Source organism: Lolium rigidum, chromosome 1 (assembly GCF_022539505.1).
Source record: "Lolium rigidum isolate FL_2022 chromosome 1, APGP_CSIRO_Lrig_0.1, whole genome shotgun sequence".
Classification (NCBI taxonomy): domain Eukaryota; kingdom Viridiplantae; phylum Streptophyta; class Magnoliopsida; order Poales; family Poaceae; genus Lolium; species Lolium rigidum.
Window position 1 is genome coordinate 229,913,994 of NC_061508.1, and position 19,016 is coordinate 229,933,009.

Consider the following 19,016-nt stretch of genomic DNA (forward strand, 5'->3'; position numbering starts at 1 on the left):
TTCGGTGAGGATGTAGATCGGTGTCTTCTCCTTCGAATCACCAAAGATCAAGAGCTTTGGTTGGGGGAGGAAGGAGATCTTGCAAATCTTGTGTTTCTTGAGGTGGCTCTAATGGAGGTGAAGCTTGGCAGATTTCTTGTGCAATGATTGAGCAAGGAGCAAGGTAGAAGAAGGGGGTATAAATACCCCTCTCCAAAATCCAGCCGTTGAGCCTTCCGGGGGGCCGGATATTCCGGCCTAAGTAAGGGCCGGATAATCCGCCCCCCGGATAATCCGGCCTCAGGTACAAAACCGGGAAAATGTCCGGCCAAATATCCGGCCTCTATCCAGACTTGCTTTTCTTCAGGTCCTTAGCCATTTTCGAGGGGGCCGGATATTTCGGAAATGTCCGGCCCGGATAATCCGGCCTTGGGACAAATCCGGGACAATATCCGGGCAAATGTCCGGCCCCTATCCAGAAGCATACTGAGCCACAAAACCTCAAGTTCTTAGCCGAAAACTGGGGGCCGGATATTTTGGAAATATCCGGCCCGGATTATCCGGCCTGATGATCTTTTTGCTGCTTCTTTTTGACAGAGCTGACCACATCCAACACACATAAAAATGTATCTATATAATCCTTGTACCACTTAAACAAACATTAGTGTATCACATACATTGACATCAAACACACAAAACATAATATGAGATATGTTCTTTCAATCTCCCCCTTTTTGGTGTTTGATGACAATATACGAATTTGCAAGAGAATCACTATAGAGACAAGCATGATGGCAAAATATAGAGGCACTCCCCCTACATGTGTGCATATAAGTAATTTGCATTTGAACAGAAATACACAACACATGATCACGGTTGGATATGTTGGTCGGAATTTGCTCCGCCGTATCGATCTAGTTACTAGCCTATTCGAACTGGATCTTTGATTCGGGTCCATCGCCCGCTGTCAGTGCGTGTACGTACGAGTATACAACTACTCTCCTGGATTAGATTGTATTTCGGTCATGCTGGCGGAATCAGAGACCATCTCGTGACACGATTTCAAAGCGTAAACGGTTTATGGTAGAAAAAACTGAACCACCGGGTCTATGGGATCAGCAGCGGACAAGACAGTTCCGTCATAATCGATAGGCGGAAGCATGAGCCAAAAGAAGCGAGCGATCGGAAAAAATAACCAAGCATCACGAAGCGTTTCATTTGTGTGGTGACCCGGCATACCACTGCATGGTGTAGTATGCAAGTCTGATATAACACCAATGAAACACCGTTCCACTAGTATTATATCGCTCAGAGTGGTACAACAGAAACATATGCGGGTCCAAGGCATGTCTATAGAATTACAACATTGACTCAATTACATAAGATCATCACAGCCTCCTACTTTACAATGAGGTAAAACCGCAAATAAACTCCGGAAGAACGACTCGTGGTCTAGTCTTATCACGAACTCTAGTTGTAGAGTATTTAACTAGCTATAGAGGCTATGCATAGATTCTAGCTAAATAGGAGCTGTGTTTAGGAAGCTAGTTCCCTTCTATGGCTAATCTAGGTTTTCTCCTTGTTGGATGTAGTATTTGACTCTTCTGACAGTGTCCTGTCCCTTGAAGTAGTTGTTGACTCCTCGATCTTCGAGTTGTATTGTAGATCCTCCTTTGATGCCTCCATATCTAAGCAGAGGATTTAAGAGTGGGATGAGTACGAGCGTACTCAACAAGTTCATTATAAGAAAGAGGTGTTTAATGCACTAGCTACAGCATTAGACCAGAAAGTCTAATACTAATGCAGGTTTTCATAACCATTTCTTGAAAAGGTTGTTTTTATTCAGAAGAACTATGTCCGTCAGCCTTCACCGGTTTACTAGAACTTCATGGAGCTCCTTTCCGGCCGCGTTCGCAGTTCCATATCCCGGAACAGGGAGTGACAGGTCACGGTTCTTTACACTCTGCAGAGGTGTGTTGCTTTACCCATAAGAGATCTTAACCTTGGTGCCAACCGGGTGATCTTCCCGTCCACACTTCCTATGGTGTGAGGCCCGGTATAAGGTCTAGCCAATCATGTTCCTCCGCTACCTCGAACACCCACCCGTTGTTGCATGCGCCGACCCTGGGTCCACGTCGGTCCCATTATTCCTGTAGATTTCAAGGTGGACCCCGACCACGACAACAGTGCTGGGCTCTACCATACACTCCTACGCCGGTGGCTGCAACCCATCATAGACCGCAATACCATGGGGACTTAAGGCTTCCCCAGCCTACCGCTTGTTCTTCGAACGACAAGTGTCTATGGATCATGCCGTGGGGACTTAAGGCTTCCCCAGCCTACCGCTTGCCGCCGACAGATACAAGTGTCTACGGTAAAGCGCATCCGTTGATGAACGAGAGGTGGAAACACTTTTGACTACTCCGTCCCACTCCGGATCTTATGGTTAACACGGGTATTACGAGCACAAGAATCATCGGCGACATTTGTTGTTTAATCCTAGATGGATATAAACCCTTGCAATGGAACCTCCACCATATCAACACAATCCATGGTTCCATTGCCCACCACATAGTCATATTCATAGTTATGAAAATAGTGGTTTTGGTTTTTATGCAATAGTGATAACCATAGTACTTCGCAAGTAATTTGATAGAAATACTCAAATGACATGAGCAAGCGATGAACTTGCCTTTCTTGGCTGCAAGATTATGCAGGCAAGGTCTTCGATACGCAATAACTCCAAATTCCGAAATAGCAATCATCGTCCGGTAAGGACGATGTTTAAAAGATTGGCAAGGATGCAATAATGCATAAGAATGAGATGCAATCGCTCTAAGCGTGATCTAACCCCGATGATTTAGGATCAGTGAGTTGTAATGATTGGTTCAGGGTGTGTTGCACTTTTAGAGTGATTCACATACAAGGTTCTTATTCAGGTGTGATTACTTGGGATCATAAACAGGTGGATAATAAAGCATAGTAATCAATTGAGCACACAAGGAATGATAATTGTCATAATGTTAACAAGTAAAGAACAGTGGTTAGTTTTAGTACTATATGGCATGGTTAATGATTGATTATCATATACTTTAAAAGAATAACTTTTGAAGAACATGTTCTTTAATAAAGAACAAGTATGATAATTAGGTTTGTGGAGTTCTATGGTGTACTATGGTTTCCATCGCTTCGGAGTAAGTAGTAGATGGATCACAACCTAGTTGGATTCATCAGCTACTAGGCTTGTATTGTTGAATTAAGTCTAAACATCTTAATTACCAATAGTTGTTGTCAAGGTGGTATATCTTGTTGGTGATACCAGGCTAGGTTTTGTAGGTCCATATAAGCAGGGTTGATGATGATTCTTTATTTATTTCAAAAGAATAACTTTTGAAGAACATACTTCTTAGGTAATAAGAAGTATATCAGTTAGGGTTGAGGTTGTCTAGGTTTTGCTACTTGATCCACTATGTAAGGAATGATTGGCTCCTAAATAGGATGGTTCATAATTAGGAAGTATTTGTAGGGTTCAGTGGACTATGGTGATGTAATGATAAATAATAAGCATGATTGCTATTTGGGTTCATCACAATGGTGTGATGCTAGGCATGGTTAATTAAGATTGATATCTCTAAGGATAGGAGCTAGGGTTTGCATTTGGTTGCCCTTATTTGATCAATTAGGTTGGATAGGTATGCCTACATGGACTACTAAATTATTGATAATAGGGCTCCTACAATTTTAGGTGGCATGGCAAGTATTTAATTGTTGTTATGATTCTATGTATGAAAATAGAACACCATGATTACATGTGAGGAGCTAGGGTTTAGGTTTTAGAAGTAACTTAGGGTTCAAATGAAATAGTGGAGCTAGGTTCTAAATGGCATTAGGGTTTTAGGATCCCACATGAAATTATGGGGTTATCACTTTGTTTTATAATGGAACTAGGGTTTCCTAATTACTCTATAATTCTTGTATTAATAACTTCATTAATAAAGTTGAAGTTATTAATAACTTTGAAATTAAAATAATATTGGATTTATCCTTTTATTATTTTTAAGAATTAATAATTAAAGTAATTATTGATTAGGATTTAAATCCTCCTATTAAGGATTTAATAAATTATAAGCAAAGAAAAATTAGTTTTATTATTTTCCTGATTTGCTTATTGGTTTTTATTAATTTTAGAAGTTTTTGTTAATTATTGAATTTTAATTAAATTTGGCATTTAAAATTAAAGGTTTAAATAACAAGCATTAAATAATTAAATTTTTATTAAAAATAAAAATTTCATTTTATATTTTTATTGGATAGAGTTTATCTTTATAAGAATTTTGATACCTTATTTATAATTTTCTGAGTTAAAATGGATTTTATAGATTCATGTAAAGTTTCAGCAATTATTAGATTTGAAATAAAACAAACGAATTAGCTAAACGTACCCGGTCTAAACTATACCCAGGCACTGACTGGTGGACCAGGTGTCCACGGTGGCGGCCACGCAAGCGTGGACCGAGTCGAAATCGAAAAACATGGCGGGGTTTCTCTGCCGGCGGGATGTCGGCGACGGCGCCGCCGTTCCCGGGCATAAGCGGACGCGCTGATGGTTTGGTTAGGTTCAGGGTGGCGTGGCGATCATTTTGAGGGTGGCGCCGCTAGATTTTGGTCGCCGGAGTTTGCTCGTCGGCGATGTCGCGCGGCGATGCTCACAGGTGTGCATAGCGACAGCGATAGGAGGTGTGCGCGACGGAACTATGGGGTCCTAGAGAAGCAGGGGCTCACCGTGATCACGAAGAAGGTGACGGCGAGGTCGAAGGTGGTCGGACGGCGGCTCCATGGTCGACGGAGTCCATGACCGGGAGTGAAGAAGAGGAGCTTGGTGGGGTTGATTTAGGTCGCTCCGTCTCGATTCCTCGCGCAGGTGAAGCAAGTAGAGCATGGCGATGCGAATGGCGTCCTTAGCGTGGCCCGGGGATGCCCCAATCGACGGCAGTGAGAGATGGCCGGAGGTGCTAGGGTTTCAATTTGGGGAAAATTGGAGCAGAGAAGAAGAGAAATTGGAAGCTAGGGTTTCGGTCCGGGATTTATACGGCGCTCTCTCGGTCGTCGGTGGTCGCGCAGTCAGCACGGCGGCCAGGACGTGGCGTTGGCCGTCGCGGTGGCGACCTCCTGTGAAGCGAACGAAGCGGAGACGAAGACGAAGACGTTGTCTTCGGCCTTATCCTTGCGAAGAGGTAAGTGGGCTGTTTGGCTGCGACGTGGAGCTGGGCCATGGGCTGCTTCTGGGCTTCCCCAGTTGGGCTGCTGCTGGGCAGAATCGGCCAGGTGAGTTTTTCTCCTTATTTCTTTTCTGTTTTTATTTTCCTGTTTTATATCTTCTATTTGGATTCAATTCTATTTGCAGATATTTTTAATTATGTTAATTTAATCAAGATCTAGTATACTGACTAATGTATCAGTATTCTCTTTGAACAAGCATTTTATATGAGATTTTAGTGCACACTTGTGATCTTATTCAAAATCACTATTCGACATGAATAGATATTTTCACTTTACTTTTCTTTTTATTATAAATTCAAACTTATTTAGAAACATTAGAGTTGAGAGTTCCTACTCTAAGTGTTTTATAAGTAATTAATATGACTTGATCTCTTAATTAAAACTTTAATCACATGCATATTATTTTATATGAGCAACATTTTATTAAGGTTTTACAATTTCTATTACCACCCCCTTTTGAGGTGTACACTATTATTATAATTTGGAAGTGCCTAAGGCAGGTATTGTTTCCATCAGGGTTTGGTTTTGGTTCATAAGATTAAGTGGTTGATAACCACACATGTGGTTTTAACTCTAAGATGGATCACAAGGATTCTTTTCTCAGGTTTAATAATTGAAGCTTAAGATTTTATTACTGTGCCATACTAGGGTCCTAATGATATTTACCTAATGGTAATTGGTTTGAATCTTAATTATGGCCTAGGTTTATGTTGTGATCACCATAGTGATACAAAAACTAGGGTTTAGATATACTTCTAGGTTGTAGATAAAGGATGACACCATATTGCATGTGCTAAGGTTTAATTTCCCCTAACCAAGGTAATATGGTTACTTGCTTAGTTGTTAATGTGCTCCTTTAGTTACTAAGGATTTGAGAATTGGTTTTATCTTATACACATAGATTTCTATTATATCCTTAATCTATTGTCAAAGCAACTAAAGTTGTTATAGTTCTTTTTATATTTAACTTTGGTCATATGGATGGATGGTTTTTCACCATATTAAGTATGGAGTTTTACTCTAAGGTTCTCTTTTGTTTATTAGGTGAAGAATAAGTGGAATGTATATGTGGGAGAATTCTACTTATGATCACCAAGTGGTTCACAAATTAAGGTTGGGATACAAGCCTGGATTTGATTACTAGTGATCTTCCTATAATTTCATGTGAGGATGAGATCTTCTTATTCTAGTAGGGTTTAACTTATCCTCACATACCTCAAGAGCATGATCATGGATTAGGCATGATCAACTTGTTGTAAATATCTCTACCTCAAGTTCTTAGGATTTATGATCATCACTCAATTTATAATGATCAAGGTTTGGCTTCCTAAGGTCTCTCTTATTAACTAGGTTTCTCACTTCCATGATCAAGCATTGTCTTGATTAACTAGGTATAATATCCCTCTTATTGTTTCTTGGGTGGACATGGCTATAGTTGTCTCTATAAATTATATCCCAGGAGAATGCCTGAGATATTCTGTTAGTGTTCTACTTAATCATTGATGATATAATCATCTGGTATTTGGTTATCTCACCACTTCAAGATGAAATGGTTGTTCCTAATACTTTAATTTAAAGGTTTTCTCTGATTCTTAAATAGGTAAAGCTAGAATTAGTATGATTGGTCTCTCTCATTTGGGAAGGACTTGAATAATATCTTAGGGCTTCTCTTAAAGATGATTAATTGAATACATGGATACATATCCAAGGTTTAACTCAAAGTTTGTTATTGCTTCTTTAATAATTATTATAGAACTCTCACCTCTCTAGGTTTGATGTACAACAATATGGAATGTAGAGGAATATATATTTCTTGAGTGGATCTCCTTGTCATGTTTCCAAGAATGAAGTAAAATGAATACCATGAGGTTCATGGTAGGATCATGGATTAGTTTAAGACATGGAAAAGATCAGTGAAGAATGGTGTCTCCATTTATTGTTACTTGATTTCCAAATAGATGTATGTTTATATGTTTTGGCAAAGATTACCATATTATGATCTTTAATAAGATCAAGTAATGGATCATTGAGTGAAGTGTTGTTGTGTTGATTATTAGTTCCATTTGATCTAACCCCTTAGATCAAATTATCTTTACCCAAAACAAGGTTTTATCAAAGTTCACATTGAGGTTTATAGCGCTTGACTTGATGAGCTACTTCAATTCCACCAAGGTCAAGTGAAACTTCAGTTACTGTGACTGTTTTACTTTAAAGCGCGAAAATTCCCAGATTTTCTATGCATGAATGCAATGCACACATCTGTTTCCTCTATTTTTGTAACCCCATTACCTGGGATATTACAGTCTCTACCCCTTAAACTAAACTTCGTCCTCGAAGTTTGATCTCTCTCACGTTTCTGAAGTGTGGATCTGACTTGTGCAGACTACGACTTTTCTCGAACTCCGTGGTAATCTCACTGGATATAATTGAATATATCCTTTGTCCAGATTCTTCCTGGAATCCATTACTGTTTGATATCAAACAACTATTACTTCCTTTACTTCCATGATTTCCTCCAATATTATAAGCTTGTTTCCTTTCTCATTGAATATTCAATGATTGAGACTTCTTCTTGTCTTGACAGTCTTAATTGAGGACTAATTGGATAACATTCTCCTATTTGATAAAATAAGTCTTTGTTTTTCCCTTACTACCAAAATTGCAGTAATGGTACTAAGTAAGGTACTTACTATGGGAATGATCATGATGGTTTATTTCCCTAAGAATGGATTAGACTCATTTAGTCCATTCAATCATGGTTTATAATTGATACCCATAACTCTTTGGATTCATTTAGGTTCCATGAAAGGAATCTTTCATGTAGTCTCTGATTCTGGTATGGTCAAATCCCTTCAGTCTTTGACCTCCTTGAGCTCTATTTGGTCTCTGATATTTCCTTCGTCCAACTTCTTTATCTTTGACTTACTTGAGCTTAAGTACTTCTGAGTAGATATTACTTACTTGCTCAAGTTATAATCCACTTCTTACTTCCTCGAGGTATGAACCTCAGCTTCGGTCCGACCTTCTTCCGAAGGTATTGTTCAACAATCTTATGAAAATAAGATCGAACTTCCTCTCGGTTCGGACCTTCTTCTTCTATTATGCTCAAAGTATTGAGTTATTGTATATCCAACTCAATCTTTACTCTACCCCTTAGAGTTTTCTTATGGTCTTCAACTCCTTTTCTTCCAACCATTGGATTGATGGTTGGAATATTGGTCTAAGTATAGCTTATGATTTGTACTCTTCTAAGGTCTCGCGAAGAATGTTTGTGGTATATCCACTCAATTGTGGACATCCAATGTGAATCCTTCAACTAAATGATTATAGATCTAGCTATTTGGCTGACAAGATCTTTATTTGTTCACAAACTTTTGTTACAAATAATTAAATCGTGGACTATTTATAATACCAACTGATACCAGCTGTGGTTATTATACCAACTGTGGCTATTGATATCTAAAAAAAATGGATTCTATTATAGGTTCTGATCAACTGGACGAGACATCTTCTACTTTATCTCTCAGTATTGATCCTATACCACTTGTGATCTTCTGATACCAACTATGGTCTTCTTATATCTTCTATGGATTCATAGGTCATCTTTGTTTCTTCGAGGGTTTATTGTTGCAAGAAAACCACTAGCTGACACTATGAATATAGTATCCTAAGTGATTTCCCATGCATTCCCTCTTCTATAATAACTATGGATCTGCTTCAGCTTCACCATAATCACCATATTTCTTACCTTCATGCTCCTCAGGTACTAAAGTACTCCTCTGTTGAGGTAAAGCATGAATGTTGGTTGGCACTTCCTTCAGAGTATTGTGGTTGCTTCCCACAACTTTGTTTCCTTTATCTGATGAACCTTCATCTTGTCTTCAAAATATACAGAATTCGTCACTTCCTCACACGAATACCATAACCCTCTAGATCTATAGCATCAAGTAAAGACTTGATATTGCAACATGCATTTGCATATCAAAGTCAAACTTCATGTATGGATCTAGTCAAACAATGAAAATCCAATAAAATCCAAGAAGATTCAGCTTTGTGCTTATAATACACCTCATCATAAGCCTGAATAAAATAGTTGAGTAAGACATCTCTAAACATCGAGCTCGATGTGTAGTATATAACACCACATAAGATAGGTTTATATCGTGATACTTAGCACGATTATATGGGATTCTACTATTTGTCTCAACATTTACCTTAATTGCACATTTGCAATGAGATAAACTTGAAACAGAGTGGTCTGGGATGGTTGAGGTTAACATAATTTTCTTTGGAAGTACTACTTAACTTTCATTTTATTGAGGACTATCTCCCATGATATGTCTAGGTTCTAACATTGCTATTCTAAACACATAACTATGGAAATATAGCTCATATACTTTCATATGTTCTTACCATGTAACTAGGTTCTGATGTACTTGACACAGTTCCCATGGTTTTGGAACGCAAATCTTACTCTATTGTTTCGCGTCTAACTTCTTTTCAAACTCATCCTAAGTATTTATGATATTCTAGTCCATCACATAACGATTCTCAGGTGAATCATATATGATTAGTAATTCTATCATGTAAGTAAGCATATTATAATTTCTAACTCTCTTCCTTACTTTCCATGATTGACTCATCATGGTCTATACTACTTCATCTAACTTAGATTTATCACTTACTATCAAATGTTTCACAAGTTTGGATAAATTTTACTTACTCATTATTTAACTTGATCTACATTTTCTATTAGGATACTTTAGTTATCTTTGTCACTTAATATTACTCCTATTACAGTTCTGGATAACTCCTACTTAAATATAACAGGTGTTGGTACACATCTTCCAATAGGATATCTTCCTTGTGGTTGTATCCTTTCTTTGGACTACCATGTATTTTATACCAACTGTGATCTACTCATCTATTGTTTTAAGGACTTGATGTGCTACATGTTTTGGATTAGCTAACTAACTTCACTTAGGAAAGATAGGTAGGTAATGTTGACTCAAGTGTATCAGGATTATTCACAAGTGAATATCCATCTCAAGTCATAAAAAGATTTGGTTCACCTAAGACACTTCCTATAGACACTACCAATCCTATAGGTCTCCTTTAAAGGGTTTTAATCCTAAGGTCAAAGCATTTGCTCTGATACCAGCTGTGGTGACCCGGCATACCACTGCATGGTGTAGTATGCAAGTCCGATATAACACCAATGAAACACCGTTCCACTAGTATTATATCGCTCAGAGTGGTACAACAGAAACATATGCGGGTCCAAGGCATGTCTATAGAATTACAACATTGACTCAATTACATAAGATCATCACAACCTCCTACTTTACAATGAGGTAAAACTGCAAATAAACTCCAGAAGAACGACTCGTGGTCTAGTCTTATCACGAACTCTAGTTGTAGAGTATTTAACTAGCTATAGAGGCTATGCATAGATTCTAGCTAAATAGGAGCTATGTTTAGGAAGCTAGTTCCCTTCTATGGCTAATCTAGGTTTTCTCCTTGTTGGATGTAGTATTTGACTCTTCTGACGTTGTCCTCGTCCCTTGAAGTAGTTGTTGACTCCTCGATCTTCGAGTTGTATTGTAGATCCTCCTTTGATGCCTCCATATCTAAGCAGAGGATTTAAGAGTGGGATGAGTACGAGCGTACTCAACAAGTTCATTATAGGAAAGAGGTGTTTAATGCACTAGCTACAGCATTAGACCAGAAAGTCTAATACCAATGCAGGTTTTCATAACCATTTCTTGAAAATGTTGTTTTTATTCAGAAGAACTATGTCCGTCAGCCTTCACCGGTTTACTAGAACTTCATGGAGCTCCTTTCCGGCCGCGTTCGCAGTTCCATATCCCGAACGAGGAGTGACAGGTCACGGTTCTTTACACTCTGCAGAGGTGTGTTGCTTTACCCATAAGAGATCTTAACCTTGGTGCCAACCGGGTGATCTTCCCGTCCACACTTCCTATGGTGTGAGGCCCGGTATAAGGTCTAGCCAATCATGTTCCTCCGCTACCTCGAACACCCACCCGTTGTTGCATGCGCCGACCCTGGGTCCACGTCGGTCCCATTATTCCCGTAGATTTCAAGGTGGACCCCGACCACGACAACAGATGCTCGGGCTCTACCATACACTCCTACGCCGGTGGCCGCAACCCATCATAGACCGCAATACCATGGGGACTTAAGGCTTCCCCAGCCTACCGCTTGTTCTTCGAACGACAAGTGTCTACGGACCGTGCCGTGGGGACTTAAGGCTTCCCCAGCCTACCGCTTGCCGCCGACGGATACAAGTGTCTACGGTAAAGCGCATCCGTTGATGAACGAGAGGTGGAAACACTTTTGACTACTCCGTCCCACTCCGGATCTTATGGTTAACACGGGTATTACGGCACAAGAATCACCGGCGACATTTGTTGTTTAATCCTAGATGGATATAAACCCTTGCAATGGAACCTCCACCATATCAACACAATCCATGGTTCCATTGCCCACCACATAGTCATATTCATAGTTATGAAAATAGTGGTTTTGGTTTTTATGCAATAGTGATAACCATAGTACTTCGCAAGTAATTTGATAGAAATACTCAAATGACATGAGCAAGCGATGAACTTGCCTTTCTTGGCTGCAAGATTATGCAGGCAAGGTCTTCGATACGCAATAACTCCAAATTCTGAAATAGCAATCATCGTCCGGTAAGGACGATGTTTAAAAGATTGGCAAGGATGCAATAATGCATAAGAATGAGATGCAATCGCTCTAAGCGTGATCTAACCCCGATGATTTAGGATCAGTGAGTTGTAATGATTGGTTCAGGGTGTGTTGCACTTTTAGAGTGATTCACATACAAGGTTCTTATTCAGGTGTGATTACTTGGGATCATAAACAGGTGGATAATAAAGCATAGTAATCAATTGAGCACACAAGGAATGATAATTGTCATAATGTTAACAAGTAAAGAACAGTGGTTAGTTTTAGTACTATATGGCATGGTTAATGATTGATTATCATATACTTTAAAAGAATAACTTTTGAAGAACATGTTCTTTAATAAAGAACAAGTATGATAATTAGGTTTGTGGAGTTCTATGGTGTACTATGGTTTCCACTGCTTCGGGAGTAAGTAGTAGATGGATCACAACCTAGTTGGATTCATCAGCTACTAGGCTTGTATTGTTGAATTAAGTCTAAACATCTTAATTACCAATAGTTGTTGTCAAGGTGGTATATCTTGTTGGTGATACCAGGCTAGGTTTTGTAGGTCCATATAAGCAGTGGTTGATGATGATTCTTTATTTATTTCAAAAGAATAACTTTTGAAGAACATACTTCTTAGGTAATAAGAAGTATATCAGCTTAGGGTTGAGGTTGTCTAGGTTTTGCTACTTGATCCACTATGTAAGGAATGATTGGCTCCTAAATAGGATGGTTCATAATTAGGAAGTATTTGTAGGGTTCAATGGACTATGGTGATGTAATGATAAATAATAAGCATGATTGCTATTTGGGTTCATCACAATGGTGTGATGCTAGGCATGGTTAATTAAGATTGATATCTCTAAGGATAGGAGCTAGGGTTTGCATTTGGTTGCCCTTATTTGATCAATTAGGTTGGATAGGTATGCCTACATGGACTACTAAATTATTGATAATAGGGCTCCTACAATTTTAGGTGGCATGGCAAGTATTTAATTGTTGTTATGATTCTATGTATGAAAATAGAACACCATGATTACATGTGAGGAGCTAGGGTTTAGGTTTTAGAAGTAACTTAGGGTTCAAATGAAATAGTGGAGCTAGGTTTGATGAAGGTTCCTTCCCTCAATTGCTTAATCTCAAAACCAAGGAAGAACTTCATCTCTCCCATCATAGACATCTCAAACCTATCGGTCATAAGCTTTGAGAATTCATCATTGAAAGCTTTGTTAGTAGAGCCAAAGATAATATCATCAACATATAATTGGCAAACGAAAAGCTCCCCATTGACCCTCTTAGTAAAAAGAGTGGGATCGATTAGCCCAACATCAAACCCACGGTCTACCAATAATTCTTTAAGGTGCTCATACCAAGCTCTAGGAGCTTGTTTGAGACCATAAAGAGCTTTATCAAGCTTGTAGACATGGTTAGGGAAGTTGAGATCCTCAAATCCCGGGGGTTGCTTAACATAAACCTCTTCATGCAAAGGACCATTAAGAAATGCACTTTTCACATCCATTTGTTGTAACTTAAAGTTATGATGCGATGCATAAGCAAGAAGGATACGGATGGACTCAAGGCGAGCCACGGGAGCATAGGTTTCTCCAAAGTCAATTCCCTCAACTTGAGAGAACCCTTGAGCCACCAATCTTGCCTTGTTCCTCACAACATTTCCAAACTCATCTTGCTTGTTCTTGAATATACATTTAGTGCCTATAACATTGCGGCACCCCTTTGGCTTCTCTACTAAGGTCCATACTTTGTTGCGCTTGAAGTTGTTGAGTTCTTCGTGCATAGCTTCCATCCAATCCGAATCTTCAAGGGCTTCAAATACTTTCTTGGGTTCCACTAAGGAGATATAAGCATGATGATTGCTAAAGTTAGCCAATTGCCTTCTTGTGGAAACCTTTGCCCTTACATCACCAAGAACCTTGTCATGTGTGTGTTCAAGACGCTCAAGTTGCCTTTCTCTTCTTGCTAGACGACGGGCCTCGATCTCCTCCTTGGTTCTTCTTGGCCTTGGAGGTGTCACTTGATCAACTTGATCATTTGGGTCCCCGTCTTGACCTTCAACTTGAGCTTCCTCAATTTCTTGAGGTTGCTCATCCTCATGTGCTTGATCTTGAACAATATTCGTGAGAATGAAAAGAGTTGATTGGATCCTCATTGGAGCCATCATGAATGCTTGGTTGATCTTGTCCTTGATCTTGCACACAAGAGGGAGGGTCTTGTTCTTGTTCTTGGGTTGGTGCATCATTTGCTTCACTAGATAGGGTTTGTTTATGTTGAGAAGATGAGGGCTCCACCGTGGTAGAGCATAGTTCTTCCCGAGACGCCACACCGTGTCCCTCAATGGGGCGGAAAAATCCCACACCCATTCTTACTATGGCATCTTGAGGTATTTCATCACCTGCACAAACATCAACTTGCCCCACTTGGGAGCCATCATTTTCTTCGAACTTCACACTACAAGATTCAATGATAATCTTGGAGGATATATCAAAGATTCTATAAGTGTGAGATTCGGCACCGTAACCAACAAATATACCCTCCAAAGCTTTAGGAGCAAATTTAGACAAACGAACTCCTTTGATTTTGTAGAAACACTTACACCCGAACACCTTGAAGTATGAGATATTAGGCTTGTTCCCGGTGAGTATTTCATATGGAGTCTTGTTCAAGCCCTTGCGGAGATAGAGCCGGTTAGAGGAGTGGCAAGCGGTGGAGATGGCTTCGGCCCAAAAGTTATAGCGGGATTTATACTCCGCCATCATAGATCTTGCCATATCCATAAGAGTCCGGTTCTTCCTCTCCGCAACACCATTTTGTTGAGGGGTGTAAGCAGTGGAATATTGATGACGAATCCCCTCATCACTAAGAAAATCATTGAGTGTATAGTTCTTGAACTCGGAGCCGTTGTCACTTCTTATTGCCATAATAAGGAGGTTATGTTGGCGTTGCACCTCGGTAGCAAAGTCAATGAATATTTGTTGAGTCTCATCTTTCGTCTTGAGAAAGTAGACCCAAGTGTATCTTGAGTAGTCATCAACAATCACCAAGCAATGTTTCTTCGCACCAAGACTTGCATGAGTGACGGGACCAAAGAGATCCACATGAAGGAGCTCCAAGATCCTCTTGGAAGAGATGATAGTCTTGCTTAGATGCGGAGAGTCATGCATTTTGCCTTCAACACAAGCCCTACAAACACGATCTTTGGCAAAAGACACATTTTCCATTAGTCCCACAATATGGTTCCCCTTGTGAAGACTTTGCAAAGTTCTCATGTTGACATGGGCCAAGCGGTGATGCCACAACCAACCCACATCCGCCTTTCCGAATAGGCACATCGCACTTGACGTGGTTTTCCCCGAAAAGTCCACCACATACAAGTTGTGTTCGCGATACCCAACGAAAGCGACTTTTAGAGTCTTGCTCCACAAGAGGACCACAATATCATTATCAATAAAGACGGCGAAACCCATCTTGCCAAGGGCGGAAACGGAAAGCAAATTGTAACCAAGGGTTTTGACAAGCATGACATCCACAAGAGTAATGTTGTGTGCAACCACAACCTTGCCAAAACCCAATACCTCGGATGTAGAATTATCGCCAAAGGAGACGGTGATATCATTTATGTTAGGCCTCAACTCCTTGATGAGGTTCTTGCCGCTGGTCATATGACTTGTACATCCACTATCAAGTACCCATTTTGAACCTCCGGCGGCATAGTCCTACATGAGATCAATTCTTGGATTTAGGTACCCATTTCGCAATGGGTCCTCTTTTGTTAGCAACAAGGGTCTTTGGGACCCAAATAGACCAAGCAACATAACCATCATATGGGCCAACATATTTAGCATAAACATCACCATAATAATCTTTAAATAAAACATAGTGAGGGTTAGCAATTCCCGCATCATCATCATTTATGGTTTTGCCCTTGGAGGCTTCACCATTAGTGATGGCTTTCTTCTTCTCTTGTGCGGGCTTGGCCTTTTGCTTGTTTGCCTTCTTTGCCTTGGCCTTATAACCAAGGCCCTCCTTCCCATTGTTTGATCTTTGCTTACTCAAAAGATCATCCAAAGTAAGTTTACTTTGGGGAGAGGAGGCCTTAGCAAGTTCATCCTTCAACCTAGCATTTTCCTCAATAATATTTGCATGATCACATGAAGGAGTAGAGGTGCTAGGTATGTCATATGAAGCGAGCCTGATTTGAAGTTGCTCATAAGACTTGGAGAGGAGAGAGTATTCACTCTTCAAGGCTTTGTGTGCCTTGTCTAGATCATCTAGATCTCTCACAAGTTTCTCATGATCAACACCAAATTTGGCCTTTTCCTTTGAAAGCACTTTAGACTTAGCTCTAGCAAGATCTCTAGCTTTAGTGAGCTTGTTAATTTTATCTTGAGGATCTCCAAGATTTTCTAACCTCTCTTCAAGAGAAGCTATGGTTTCTTGACTTTCCTCAAGAGCATTTCTAAGAGCATGTAGTTCAAGAGAGTCTTCTCTCTCTATTTGGCATTTTTTCTCAAGAGTACGATTTAGTTGAGCCATACGAACCATGAGATTAGAAACATGCTTTTTAGTATTGCCTTGTAGGTTAAGCATGAAATCATCAAACTCTAGCATTTCTTGTTTCACTTTTAGACTAGCAAGATCAACCCCTAGATCATTTGAAATGTTAGGCGTAGAGGGGTTAGGAGATGATACCTCGGAGGATTTAGCCATGAGGCAACTTTCTTCCTCCACATGAATGTCCTCATTGGGGGATTCACTTGGTGATGAAGAGTTAGTGGAGAGGGAGGCAAGAGCGACCAATCCATTAGAGGTTGCATCTTCTTCATCATCAACATCATCATCTCCGGAGGTATATTCTTCTTGAGTTGATAGCACAATAGATGTGTCCAAGGAGGACCTTGCCATGAAGCAATGTGCATTCTTGATATGAGGATTCTCATTGGGGGATTCAAATAGAGATGAAGAGGGAATGTTGGTGGTGACAATGGCGGCCACTTCCTTTGAGCTTTCTTCATCTTCATCATCACTAGAGCTTTCAACTTCATCGGAAGAATATTCTTCCCTAGTCACTAGCACAATTTTTGAGGGCCTATTGCCCTTCTTGGTCTTGTTGTTGTAGAATTTCTTCTTGGGGGCTTTTGAATATTTGCCCTTTGAGTCTTTGCTCTTGTCCTTGGGAATGAGCCTTCCACCATGAGTCTCCCTATTCTCATAGGGGCACTCGGCAATGAAATGACGCTTGTCATCACAATTGTAGCAAGATCTTGTCCTTGGGCCCGAACTTGTGAACCCCCTTGAGTTGTTTCTCTTGATGTTGTCTTCCTTGGCCTTGGATGGGTCAACCCAAAAGGAGTTAGCATGGAATGCCATGTGGTCATGGTAGTGGTGTTCCAAGTCTTCCGGATAGGATATACTCCAAGATGCCCTATAAGATTCTTGAGGAATCACTTCTTCAACGGAGTTGACCGCCAAGGCAAGGTTGGACCCTTTTGTCATCCCAAGAGCTCGATTGCGAGAATCATGAGAGTTTTGCTCAAGCACCTTGAGAGCTTGCATCTCGTGCACGACTTGTTGAGAAGTGAGAGAGGGATAGCATTCTCTACCGACAAGAGTCTTGACATCAATGGGTACAAACGGCATCATGCATTCAATGTACTTCTCCTTGATCCAAGAGTCATTGATGTGGGTGGCACCAACAAGCCGGAAGGAATCGGCAACGGTGAGAAGTCTTCCATACATGACTTCATGATCTTCATCCGGTAACCTCATGAATCCTTCGGCTTTATTCCGAAGAGCATTATACTTGTTCCTTCTCGTGCTCTCACTTCCAATGCAACTAGCGGCCAAACCATCCCAAGCTTCCTTGGCGGTGGTGAAATTCGAACACGAGACAAATCCTTTGTCCCCACACTAGTTTGAATCATGTGCAAGGCGGTGTTGTTGAGTTGACTATCAACCGCTTCTCTTCTAGTCAACTTGTCGGGGTTGTATGGCTTGAAGCCTTCCACGATGATTCTCCAAAGTTCATTGGAGGCACTGCAAACATGAGAGCGAAACTCAAATTGCCAAGTATCGAAATTTTCAACGAAAAACTTAGGTGGGTCGCCCCGAATGTTCATATGGGGATGTGGAACCGGTATATCGGGAGATAGAAAAGGTGGAGCTACTCGATTGTAGCTCTCACCTCCACTAGTTCCCCTAGGAGATGCAATGGGAGATTTGATAGTGTTTAAGTTATCACCGGGTTTGGTAGAGAAGGGTAATGCCGAAGCATCTCCCTCTTCTAACGCACCCGTGTCCTTTACCTCTACGATGGGAGCCTTGGGAGGGACCGACGTTAAAAGCTCGGAAATCATCTTTTTCACGCTTTCCATTTGGGCTTCCATGGAGGACTTCAACGAATTGAAGTCTTCCATGGAGACCATCTTAGCGGCCCCTTCCGAAGGCACCTCGTCCGGCATACTCTTAGGCGGTTAAGCCCGAAATAAGAGCCGAGGCTCTGATACCAATTGAAAGGATCGTATGCCGCACCTAGAAGGGGGGGGGGTGAATATGTGCTAACCAATTTTTAGTTCTTTTTCAATTTAGGCTTGACACAAAGATAAATTCTCTAGATATGCAACTAAGTGAATTTACCTATATGACAAGATAAGCAACTAAGCAAGATATAGCTACGCAATATAAGAGATAGAATAGGATAGAGGTAACCGAGAGTGGAGCACGCGATGACACGGAGATGATTCCGGTAGTTCCCTTCCTTTGCAAGAAGGTACGTCTACGTTTGGAGGAGTGTGGTTGCTACGAAAGCCAAACCAACAGCGACGAAGGCTTCACTCAGATCTCCGGTGAGCAACACCACGAAGGCCTAGCCCACTTCCACTAAGGGATTTCCTCGAGGCGGAAACCGGGCCTTTACAAGGTACTTAGCCGAAAACTGGGGGCCAGATATTTTGGAAATATCCGGCCTGATGATCTTTTTGCTGCTTCTTTTTGACAGAGCTGACCACATCCAACACACATAAAAATAT